The 12,782-nt window shown below is 43.7% G+C and overlaps 1 protein-coding gene across 1 annotated transcript in view; it reads right to left on the bottom strand.

Moving 5' to 3' along the window:
* The window catches only part of LOC137427833 (uncharacterized), a 56,445-nt gene that overhangs the window by 3,205 nt on the left and 40,458 nt on the right, over positions 1 to 12,782 (bottom strand). The gene's annotated exons all lie outside the window — the stretch shown is intronic.

The raw sequence follows: 12,782 nt of genomic DNA, 5'->3' as shown, positions 1-12,782 counted from the left end.
ATTTACATTTGTGAATGAGACAATTACATAAATGTGTACCAGTGGGGAAAGAGGTGGGGAAAGAGGTAGAGAAACAGAGAATTAATGAAAAGTTCACACAAAGATTAACAAGTGAGAATTCTCCAATACACTATGTAGAATTATAAAGACCTCCACAAGCCAGGGGCAGGGAAGTTATCACAGGCATTCAAATTCAAACTTGTCCCTGATCCCCTTGATTAATAAAATATATTGTAATGACAATGAGATAGAAATAGTTTAGTCTTTGATGAATCTTAATAATACTGTTGCGGATCTGTCGCCGGCCTTCTCCCCTTACCAAGGGGGGATTAATCCCCTTGTCTTTTACTGACCTGGCGCGACCCGAGACCTATCACGTCCATTCCGGACAGCGCTAAATAGGGTTGCAGGACCAAATTCGCCCGATTCAAGCAGTTTTATTCGTACCACGCATAGTCAATGGAGAAATCACAGGTACGATCGAATCAGAAGGAAGAACAAGATTTATTTACACTATACAATTGAAGAAGCAGACACAGAGCAAATCCTTAAACAGTCTTACTTAATACCCAAAGACTACGGGCCCGTTTCACTCACACTCACACGGGGATTGCAGATGACAGGATGATGTTCTCCGGCTCGTCCAGGGATGGCTCCCGTGCAGCTTCGTCCGGTCCCCGGCACGTCCCGTGTAGATGGATGCAGGAGAAGGCAGGAGCTCGTAGAGTGTCGCCTGAACGGAGCGGGTTATCACAGGGCAAACGGTAGGGGGCGGACTTTGGCGCGGCTGGCTGCGATTCACTCACAGTTATGGCCGCGCTTACTCGCGTGGCTGAAAAGCGCTATATGCATTACCGGCGCGTCTGGCTGCACCCGCGTACGTGTACGGCCAACGCCTCTTCTTCTTTCCCTCGGCGCGCACGTTCTAATGCGAGGTCAAAGTTCAACAACGGCGAGTGATGCACGTTCTTCACGTTCTGTTCTTCTCTTTCTTCTCTTCTCTTCTCTTCTCTCTCTCTCTCTCTCTCTCTCTCTCTCTCTCTCTCTCTCTCTCTCTCTCTCTCTCTCTCTCTCTCTCAACGCAAGTCCTCAAACAAGTCCTTCAAGCCCTCAAGCCACTGGTGCAAGCAAGTCCTTTTTATCAAGTCCTCCCCCAACAAGTCCTTTCGAGGGCTTTTCGTATGGGCTTATATAGCCCCGCCCCGCGAACCTTCTGGAACTCACCAGACTCCCTTTACCACGCCCTCTCACGCCATGCCGCTAGAGCTCTGATTGGCTGGTGGCTCTTACCATCTCCCCCACGCCGCTCACCCCGACCCCACGCCCCTCCTTCACCTTCCGAGGCTCTGCCTCGTGTTAGCTTGATGAGGGGACGGCCAAATGGGGTGCGGGATGGATTCCGCCCACAGAGGTAGAATGGGAGGGTGGACACAAAATGAATGGAATGGCCTATTCTCCGGTCTTTACACAACGCAGGTACTAAGAGGGGAAATGGCCTATTCTTACACATACTAAGACATAACTATACTACAAATGGGCCTATATGTTGCTCGTGGAATTAACTATGAGGGGCAAACCTTTAGCATTTATTGAGTAAAATGTACAAATCTCAAAACCGTGGCACTGCCCCCCTCCCTTGCCAGACTCGTCCCCGAGTCGAACCCACACAAGTGAGAATGACCGGTTTTTGAGAAATGTTTGGGACTAGTTTTTAAGTTACGTGTGACACTTAGATGTGGTTTCCCTCTAACATTTAATCCAACTCCCTGTATGTGACAGTTTTACAACACTAGATATGTCCCACCTACTGCGTTGTGTAACTAAATCTAACCGACTCACACCCACAGCTAACCAAATTGCGGAATTAATTCTCAAACTACACATGAAGCCGGTGGGTGGCATCTTATTTACAACACTAAACCTAATTATTTACATCTCTATAACCCAGGACCTGTTCTTTTTGGAAAGAAGATTGGAGGGGAGAAAAATCACAGCAATGCACCAATACACCAATACAAATTTCACAGTCAAAAAGTTCACATTTCAAATGTCATATTTGCTGCTTGGCTGCATCTTCTTGCTTCCTGCTTCATCTTCGGTGTGCAATAATAAAAAACTTAAAGGTCTTCTTTCCTGGCACACCAGAATACAATGTACAAACCGTGTCCATTTTCATTGCCAGCAGAGCCAATCTTATGGTCCATCTGCGTGACATTGACGCCACTTAAAACCAGTCGTCCGCAGGTGCAAGGTAAGTTTGCAGCAAATGACTGCTCAGCAAAAAGGCAAGGCCACAGAACGTGTGGCCCATAATGCGTATTGTGGTGCAGCAAAATTCAGCAGGGGTGCCGCACAGGTGTAGCCAGGTGCAGCTGCACAGTTCAGTGTTCCTGCACACTTCCCCTCAAAAGTGGGTCCATGGGTGGGGAGGAAGACAAAGCAGTCAGCAAAGGAAAGGACGCAAAGGTACACATAATACAAGGCAATGCAACACGAGGGGCGCAGGAGAGCGAGCAGAGCAAGCTCGCCCCTAACCGGTCGTAACCCTCCATGTCAGCTTACACAACCCTTGCCTTTACCCCTCCCTGTATTTACACTTTACAAATTCGTCTCTACGTCCTGTCTCCCATATCCCCCTCTAAACCAAATTCGTCTTCCAATCCCTCCCAAGAAGGAAGAGATGGAATGAACACATTGTCTCATCACGTCGAGATGCGTCTTACTCACTCAAATAGTTCACAAACCCTGGTGTGGAGTTCCGTCTCACTTGGTGAGTGAATGTGGATGGCGCGAAGGGACTTCCTCATCCAAGCTACACTAGTTACATTAACTTTTAAACTAACCCGGGGTCATACCCTGCCAATCGGCATCTTTAAACTATGCGGTTCTAAAAACCAAATTCCCATTGACCACCTGGTGCCATCCAATTTGGGTCTCACTCCCCAATTTTTCTTATTGTGCCTTTGCACAATTTCGGGGTTGGGTCGTGTGGCTCCACTAGCAGGTCCAACTACCTGCGCACCTCCGCCACTGAAGTCGCCACCCGAGCTTACCTTGCTCCTGCGACAACCTAACTTGGGGAAGGCCCCTCCTGGCTCTCTCACCCCTCTGATGCCCTCTCTGGCATTGGGCTACCCGGGTCCTTCTCCTGGATCCTCGGGTCCCACTGAACACTACTCATAACCCTAACTGGCTCCCAGAGCCTACCTGCGGTCTCACCTGGCCGACAGACTACCTGTGGCGGAGTTCCCCAATAACCATACGCACCAACAAAGCCCACACACCCAGCCATTCCACATACTCTTGCACCCACCAAAGCACTTCCTTGCCACTACCTGCACCACAGGTGTCAATCTCCAAACAATTTACCTAAGCCCTCTACCTGACTTCAAACTACTCACCCCGGGTATTCGTGAATGGGTCCATCTTCCCCCCATTCACTCCTTCGCACCATGCATTCCACACCACTTATTCCCACATCAAGCATTCCACACACCTCATCTCTTGCACACTCTTGTGCTCACACACCTGTTCCCCACTTGCACACCATGCAAGTCAATTCACCTCAACACACTCCATTCGTCCTCAATACACCACCTCTGGTTATCCCCAACCAATGCCTCATTTGCTCAAGCTCAACACACCCCCAATTCCTCATTTGCTCAAGCTCACCAAGATTCTCACACACACAGCCATTCTCAATCAATGCCTCATTTGCTCAAGCTCACCAAGATTCTCACATACACAGCATCAGCTAGCTGACTACTTCTCCATGAACTCGTGCTCCCCTGTCATCCCATTACACGAAGCACATCCCTCGTCATTAACAACCATCTAACCTCTCTACGTCCCCTCTACTGGTACAAATGTCCCTACTTAACTCTCATGTCCCTACCGTCATCTAAATCCCTATCAATATCCTAGCCCACCCTCGGCTAGTTTACACTGCCACCCCATAAATCTAATGCTCATGTGCCCAAATATTGAGGAATGGTAGACCTACCATCCCTCCACGTAGGGTACACTCCTTTCATCAGTCCGCTATACTTGAGCCTCTTCAAGTGGGAATAAATTTTCACAGCTCGGCTTCGCAAAGCCGAGCGATGCATGCGGGTGGTTTGTCTCCTGTAGGTTGGGTCCATCCGGCATTTTCGATCCAGGGGAGGAGGCATGCTTGGGCCAAGGCTCCAGGCGCCATCTCTGTGCGGAGCCTTTCGGTCCCATGCACGATGACCCAACCGCCCACGGTCGGAGCACCGCAGCCGCCAGGGGGCGCGGCTCCGACCTCTCCTACCCCCCCTCGAACCGTGCCGATCGCCTTTCCCGCCAAGGCACGGCACCGACCATACAGGGCGGGGCCCAGCACGGGTCGGGCACGGCGGTTCTTGTGAAACCGCCGCACTACCGATCCCAGCCGGTCTCCGCAGCAAACGACTCACCGAGGGCTCACGTCGGCTATCCGTCGCGCAAAACGCTAACCCCCCGGTCTGTGTCGATGCTTGAGCCGCATTCTCACACCTACAAGCGACCCATTCCACACTCGTACACCCAGGCGTCCCAGCGCCTTCCATACACTCTATTACACACTCTCTTTCCACATCGTCCGGTGTGCATTCTCTCTTGCACACCGTACTCACACCTACACACCCAGGCGCACTCATTCCGCTTGCACACTCCATTATCACACACTTTTCCTCCACACCCGCCCTCGTTACGTACTCCGTAACACAATCGGCCATCGCACACCCTCGCGCACACTCTTTTGATACACACCCAGTAACAACCACGGGTGTGCACTCTCCCGGGACACACCAAATGAGCACACACTTACCCACGGGTGTGCACTCTCCTGTTGCACACCCAATCACGCGCTCTGGTGTGCATCCTCTCTCGCTTTCCTCGGCCATCGCACACTCTGTTTCACCCTCGTCTCCGACACACTCTTCCCACATACATTCCGTTTCACACTCGGTTTCACACTCTCGCTCCGGTGCACACTTGTTTTGCACACGCGTGCCATTCACCCACGTACACGGTACAGTGGACCTTCCACAAGCGCCCGGGCTCCGTCGGGATCCCAAGCGCGCCAAAAATCTTTTCGCGCCATACACACTCCGACTCACCTTGGGGATTCTCTTCGGCTGCACCACCTGCAAACTTTCATTGGGGTTAGGCAGCACGACATCACGATGTGAATACAAACTTTGAGTACATTCCAACTTTTCCTTCTCCCGTGATACATGTACTTTCTCTGCCGTCTCTTCGGCCCCAATTTCAACTATGATTTCTTTTTCTTTATCTAGCTCGACGACCGCAGGTGCACATAAAATTTTATTTTCCAATTCGGCGGCCGTCGGCTTTTCCACACCCCGAGTCGCGATTTCTACACCCTCGGTCAACTTGGCTGCGCTCTGCTCTACCTCGCTCTCCCCGCGTTACCTCGTCGCGTCCCTTTGCGACCTCCTCGCTCAACTTGCGCCGAATGTCCTTCCCCGCTTTTTTTGTGTCCTTCTTTGACGCCGCCATAAATTTTTCCAATTCCCCAGTGGATTTGTTACTTTGGGCGTCCATTTTGTTTTCCAACCCCAATAACCCATCTTTCATCTCCTTGGTGGATTTGTTCCCCTGGGTATCCATCTTGCTCCCCATTTCTTTTATGTCCCTGGTGGATTTATCACCCATTTCTTTCATTTGCTTCTTTAGCTCTTTCGTGTCTTCACCCGACTTGACCATAAAGGCCATCATTTGTGCCATAAATAGGTCCATATTCATTGGCGCCGCGGGCTCGGCTTCCGCTGCCTCGTGCGAGGCGCCGCCATTTTCTTCCCCAGCTACCTCTGCTGCCGCTTCCTCTTCGGCTTCCTCCATTACCAACTGTCCCTCTCGGTCCTGGGTCATTAATTCCTTGTTATCTACCTCTTCCTCTACCCCCACCGGCATCCGATCGCTTTGGCTAGCCATGGCACAAATTAAATTTGGATTTAAAAAAACAATTTCGGTCGCTCGTAATTTTGGGCCAAATTTGTCCAAAAAAAATTTGGTTGGGTTCCAAATCCCACTCCCGGACACCAATTGTTGCGGCCAATAGGTACAATTGGTGTCCAAAATTTGGTCTAAAAAATTTCGTCCCAGGTTCCACATCCCCACTCCTGACTCCAAATGTTGCGGATCTGTCGCCGGCCTTCTCCCCTTACCAAGGGGGGATTAATCCCCTTGTAATTTACTGACCTGGCGCGACCCAACACCTATCACGTCCTTTCCAGACAGCGCTAAATAGGGTTGCAGGACCAAATTCGCTGTTACCTAAGTACTAGCGCTGCCCTGAAATGAGGAGATAAGCCTCGCACGAACCACGTGTGTTGGTGGATGCGCCGAGCGCTAGCGTACACGTGATCCGCGCCGTTATAGTTGGTGGAACCCGATTCAAGCGGTTTTATTCGTACCACGCTTAGTCAATGGAGAAATCACAGGTACGATCGAATCAGAAGGAAGAACAAGATTTATTTACACTATACAATTGAAGAAGCAGAGACACAGAGCAAATCCTGAAACAGTCTTACTTAATACCCAAAGACTACGGGCCTGTTTCACTCACACTCACACGGGGATTGCAGATGACAGGATGATGTTCTCCAGCTCGTCCAGGGATGGCTACCGTGCAGCTTCCTCCGGTCCCCGGCACGTCCCGTGTAGATGGATGCAGGAGAAGGTAAGAGCTTGTAACGTGTCACCTGAACAGAGCGGGTTATCACAGGGTGAACGGTAGGGGGCGGACTTTGGCGCAGCTGGCTGCGATTCACTCGCAGTTATAGCCGCACTTACTCGCGTGGCTGAAAAGGGCTATATGCGTTACCGGCGCGTCTGGCTACGCCCGCGTACATGTACGGCCAACGCCTCTTCTTCTTCTTTCCCTTGGCGCGCACGTTCTAATGCGAGGTCAAAGTTCAACAACGGCGAGTGATGCACATTCTTTTTCTTTTTTTTCTTTTTTTTTCTCTCTCTCTCTCTCTCTCTCTAAGTCCTCAAACAAGTCCTTCAAGCCCTCAAGCCACGGGTGCAAGCAAGTCCTTTTTATCAAGTCCTCCCCCAACAAGTCCTTTCGAGGGCTTTTCGTATGGGCTTATATAGCCCTGCCCCGCGAACCTTCTGGAACTCACCAGACTCCCTTTACCATGCCCTCTCACGCAATGCCGCTAGAGCTCTGATTGGCTGGTGGCTCTTACCGTCTCCCCCACGCCGCTCGCCCCGACCCCACGCCCCTCCTTCACCTTCCGAGGCCCTGCCTCGTGTTAGATTGACTAGGGGATGGCCAAATGGGGCGCGGGATGGATTCCGCCCATAGAGGTAGAATTGGAGGTTGAAAGCAAAATGAATGGGATGGCCTATTCTCCGGTTTTTACACAACGCAGGTACTAAGTTGGGAAATGGCCTATTCTTACACATACGAAGACATAACTATACTACAAATGGGCCTATATGTTGCTCGTGGAACTAACTATGAGGGGCAAACCTTTAGCATTGAGTAAAATGTACAAATCTCAAAACCCGTAGCAATACTATGCTATAGTTCATAATGATTCTGGGCTCCTTTGCTGAGATTAGAGGCAAACGTCCAGCTTGAACTGTGATGTTATCTACCTTCAGATCCTCACAGTCAAGTCAGCCCGTTTGGAGAATAAAAATAAATAGTCCCTTTTATTCTAATATTGGATAAATAAGTATACTTTTCATACGATACATATATACACATATATATTGAAGATCTAAACTATAGAACTGAATCTTGTAACAATAATGTGTAACCCTCTCATTGAACTTTTGTAACCCTGTTTTCTCTAGGCTGGAGATGGAGACAAACCAGATGTTCTCAACACGCTAAAGCATGTTATCTCAAAGGAGCAGTGAGCTCTGTTTATTTTGCAAAACAGCTAGTATCTCTGTTTATCATTATCTGACACTCATGGCCGGGGAGAGGCAGAGATAACGACCTGGAAGAGCTGCCTGCTGTGGATGGATCCAATGAATGGCGAAATCACAAATGCACTGTATGCTGAAATGTTATCTCTCCTCTCTGACCCTCTCCTGACCTCTCACGCTTTCATCTTTGACCACAAATAGCCGTGTAACAGAAAATCGGAAAGGTTCTCAGTCCAGTTGCCTGTATTGAATGTAGCGTGCGTAGTATGTAGCGTAGTGATATCATTCTGTCGTGTATGTGTTACTTTGAATTGAAGTGTTTTGTAATACCTTTTGTAAAAGTGAACTGAGAACTCCCACGTACCATTAAAATCAGCCGATTGTACTTCTGACACAAGTTTGGACCTTAATTATTGAGACAATGAGTCAGTGAATATCATTCAAGGCTAAATTAATTAATTCTCCAAAAACTACAACCTGCGACCCTCACAATAACCAATGGGAAAGTTCAACCAAGTCATGCAAATATGAAGATCTGCGTAAAATTTCAAAGAATTTCCATTGCTGAGGAATTTAGCAACAGAATGGAGGAAATAACTTCCTTGATATGTCTTTAATGACGTCACCTGTGAGGGATAATTAATTAATGGAGGATGTATGTGAGGTTTGTTCAAAATATATTGTCAAACTTTAAAAAATATAATGTAAAAGTTTTCAAATACAATGTCAAACCTTTTTCAAATATAATGTCAAACTTTTTCAAATATAATGTCAAATTTTTTCAAATATAATGTCAAACTGTTTCAAATATAATGTCAAACTTTTTTCAAATATAATGTCAAACTTTTTCAAATATAATGTCAAACTTTTTCAAATATGTCAAACTTTTTCAAATATAATGTCAAACTTTTTCAAATATGTCAAACTTTTTCAAATATGTCAAACTTTTTCAAATATAATGTCAAACTTTTTCAAATATAATGTAAAGCTGTTTTCAAATATAATGTCAACCTTTTTCAAATATAATGTCAACCTTTTTCAAATATAATGTCAAACTTTTTTCAAATATAATGTCAAACTTTTTCAAATATAATGTCAAACTGTTTTCAAATATAATGTCAAACTGTTTTCAAATATAATGTCAAACTGTTTTCAAATATAATGTCAAACTGTTTTCAAATATAATGTCAAACTGTTTTCAAATATAATGTCAAACTGTTTTCAAATATAATGTCAGTCTTTTCAAAAAAATGTCAAACTGTTTTCAAATATAATGTCAAACTTTTTCAAATATAATGTCAATCTTTTCAAATATAATGTCAAACTGTTTTCAAATATAATGTCAGTCTTTTCAAATATAATGTCAAACTGTTTTCAAATATAATGTCAAACTGTTTTCAAATATAATGTCAGTCTTTTCAAATATAATGTCATACTGTATTCAAATATAATGTCAAAGTCTTTTCAAATATAATGTCAAACTTTTTCAAATATAATGTCAAACTTTTTCAAATATAATGTCAGTGTTTTCAAATGTAATGTCAACCTGTTTTCAAATATAATGTCAAACTGTTTTCAAATATGTCAAACTGTTTTCAAATATAATGTCAGTCTTTTCAAATATAATGTCATACTGTATTCAAATATAATGTCAGTCTTTTCAAATATAATGTCAAACCATTTTCAAATATGTCAAACTGTTTTCAAATATAATGTCAAACTTCTTCAAATATAATGTCAAACGTTTTCAAATATAATGTCAAAGTCTTTTCAAATATAATGTCAGTCTTTTCAAATATAATGTCAGTCTTTTCAAATATAATGTCAAACTTTTTCAAATATAATGTCAAAGTCTTTTCAAATATAATGTCAGTCTTTTCAAATATAATGTCAAACTGTTTTCAAATATAATGTCAGTCTTTTCAAATATAATGTCAAACCATTTTCAAATATGTCAAACTGTTTTCAAATATAATGTCAAACTTCTTCAAATATAATGTCAAACGTTTTCAAATATAATGTCAAAGTCTTTTCAAATATAATGTCAGTCTTTTCAAATATAATGTCAGTCTTTTCAAATATAATGTCAAACTTTTTCAAATATAATGTCAAAGTCTTTTCAAATATAATGTCAGTCTTTTCAAATATAATGTCAGTGTTTTCAAATAAAATGTCAGTCTTTTCAAATATAATGTCAAACTGTTTTCAAATATAATGTCAGTCTTTTCAAATATAATGTCAAACTGTTTTCAAATATAATGTCAGTCTTTTCAAATATAATGTCAAACTGTTTTCAAATATAATGTCAGTCTTTTCAAATATAATGTCAAACTGTTTTCAAATATAATGTCAAACTGTTTTCAAATATAATGTCAAACTGTTTTCAAATATAATGTCAAACTGTTTTCAAATATAATGCCAAACTGTTTCCAAATATAATGTCAGGCTTTTCAAATATAATGTCAACCTGTTTTCAAATATAATGTCAAACTGTTTTCAAATATGTCAAACTTTTTTCAAATATAATGTCAAACTGTTTTCAAATATAATGTCAGTCTTTTCAAATATAATGTCAAACTGTTTTCAAATATAATGTCAGTCTTTTCAAATATAATGTCAAACCATTTTCAAATATGTCAAACTGTTTTCAAATATAATGTCAAACTTCTTCAAATATAATGTCAAACTTTTTCAAATATAATGTCAAAGTCTTTTCAAATATAATGTCAGTCTTTTCAAATATAATGTCAAACCATTTTCAAATAAAATTTCAAAGTCTTTTCAAATATAATGTCAGTCTTTTCAAATATAATGTCAGTCTTTTCAAATATAATGTCAAACTGTTTTCAAATATAATGTCAAACTGTTTTCAAATATAATGTCAAACTGTTTTCAAATATAATGTCAAACTGTTTTCAAATATAATGCCAAACTGTTTCCAAATATAATGTCAGGCTTTTCAAATATAATGTCAAACTGTTTTCAAATATAATGTCAAACTGTTTTCAAATATAATGTTAAACTGTTTTCAAATATAATGTCAGTCTTTTCAAATATAATGTCAGTCTTTTCAAATATAATGTCAAACTGTTTTCAAATATAATGCCAAACTGTTTCCAAATATAATGTCAGGCTTTTCAAATATAATGTCAAACTGTTTTCAAATATAATGTCAAACTGTTTTCAAATATAATGTTAAACTGTTTTCAAATATAATGTCAGTCTTTTCAAATATAATGTCAGTCTTTTCAAATATAATGTCAAACTGTTTTCAAATATAATGTCAAACTGTTTTTTTTTTTGTTTTTTTTGTTTTTGTATACTGAATCGAGGCTCGTGAAAGAGCTGACATTTACTTCACAAACAAATCAACCAGACAGACAAAATATATAAAAAGAGGGAGCGGAAGACAAGAGAAGGGGAAGCACACAAACACTTGAGAGCACACAACATTTAAGAGCAGGGAGATGTGTGGGAGTGAGAGGGCTTGGGGGGATGAGGCATGGGAAGGGGATGGGGTGGGGGGGTGGGAGAAGTATAAAACGCAAGGACACCAAGGACTTCCAAGACAGAAGTTGGTATTTCAAAAAAGTGGAATTGGGGTGAAATTAGCGGGGATAGAAAAGATCAAGGGTTTGGATGGGGGAAGATAAGAGATGGTGGTGAACAGCTGTTTTAAAGACCTGGAGGGTGGAGTGGGATTGAAGAGAGTGAGGGAGTTTGTTCCAGAGGCGGGAGAAAAGAGGAATGAAGGAGTGAAGGTGAGCAGAGAGTCTTGATTTTGACAGTTTAACCATAAGAGGGTTGCAGGCAGATCTTGTGCGACCTGTAGGAATATTTGCGGAACAGAGCCCAGAGAGAGCTGGGGGGGGCAAGGCCAGAGAGGAGTCGGTAGAAGACGGAAAGACCACCAACCTGCCTGCGGTGAGTGAGTGAGAGGCCCTTGGAGTTAGCTTCATCGCGGGAGATTCCAATGATTCTGAATGCTTTGGTTTCAACAGCGTGAAGACGAGCGAGGTGTGAGGCAGGAGCACCAGCCCAGAGGGGAGAGCAGTATTCCATTGAGCTGCGGATGAAAGCCTTGTATGTGGTGAGGAGCTCAGGTGTGCCAAGGAAGGACTTCGCACGACGGAGGATGCCCAGTCGGCGACTGGCTTTGGAGGCCAGATTTGAAATGTGGTTTTCCCAGGAAAGATCATGGCAAATAGTGAGACCCAAAATCTTGAGTGACAGAACTTCTTGGAGAGGATTATTCAGAAAGTGGATGGGAGGGTTTTCCAGTCGGTCTTTTCGGAGAGACATCGTGAGAGTGTGACATTTGTCAGGATTGAAAGACATGTTCCACTTGTTTGCCCAGTCTGTGATTTTGTCCAGGTCTGCAGAGAGTGAGGAGGCTGCAGACTGCCGATCTGAGGGATGAAGAATGGAGCAACAGAGAGTAGAGTCATCAGCACAGAGATAGAGAGGATTTTCAAGAGAGTCAGAGAGATCATTGATGAAGACCAGAAAAAGCACAGGGCCCAGAACACTGCCTTGGGCAACTCCAGCCTGAACAGGAAGAGGAGATGAGAGAAACCCATTCAGGGCCACACGTTGACTACGACTACAGAGGAAGTCCGCCAGCCATGCGTGGAGATTTCCATGGATACCAAAAGAGGAGAGTTGGGTGAGCAGAGCGGGGTGCCAGACCGGATCGAAGGCACGTGATATGTCAAGGGAGACAGCTCTAATTTCCTGTTTGGCATTGAGGACCTCAATCCATTGTTGAGAAAGCAGCAGCAGCATGTCCAGAGTAGAGTGACCAGGTCTGAAACCAAATTGATGATCAGAGATCAAGCCATTGGAGAAGAGGAAAGATTTCATAT

This window comes from Myxine glutinosa, chromosome 5 (genome assembly GCF_964187855.1).
Source record: "Myxine glutinosa chromosome 5, kmMyxGlut1.1, whole genome shotgun sequence".
NCBI lineage: Eukaryota > Metazoa > Chordata > Myxini > Myxiniformes > Myxinidae > Myxine > Myxine glutinosa.
Note: the sequence above shows the minus strand (reverse complement) of the source record. Positions and strands in the feature narration are given on the sequence as shown.